Source organism: Morus notabilis, unplaced genomic scaffold (genome assembly GCF_000414095.1).
Source record: "Morus notabilis unplaced genomic scaffold, ASM41409v2 Scaffold801, whole genome shotgun sequence".
Lineage (NCBI taxonomy): Eukaryota > Viridiplantae > Streptophyta > Magnoliopsida > Rosales > Moraceae > Morus > Morus notabilis.
The window spans coordinates 125,095-125,440 of record NW_010357956.1 but is presented as its reverse complement, the minus strand read 5'-3'; positions in this window follow the sequence as shown (position 1 = coordinate 125,440).

Sequence of the window (346 nt, the reverse complement as noted above, 5' to 3'; positions counted from 1 at the left end):
TTAGAAGAAAAACACAAAAAAAAAAATCAAATTAATCCTAGAGCTAATTAGTACCCATATTAATCAACATTAAAATCCAAAGTAAAATTAGAGTTATTTGGTATCGATATTAGCAAAAACAAAACAATCCCCGGTAACGGTGCTAAAAACTTGTTGTGAAAAATCATAACGCAAGTATACGCTATCTTAATCAAGTAATATAATAGTGAATAAGAATATCGTCCCACGAGGATTGTTGTTTACTAATTACCGAAATTATATTAACCCTAATTTTATTTGAATACTTGTAAAGAGAGTTTATAAAATTAAGTAAAGTAAAACTAAAACAATTAAATAAATTAAACAA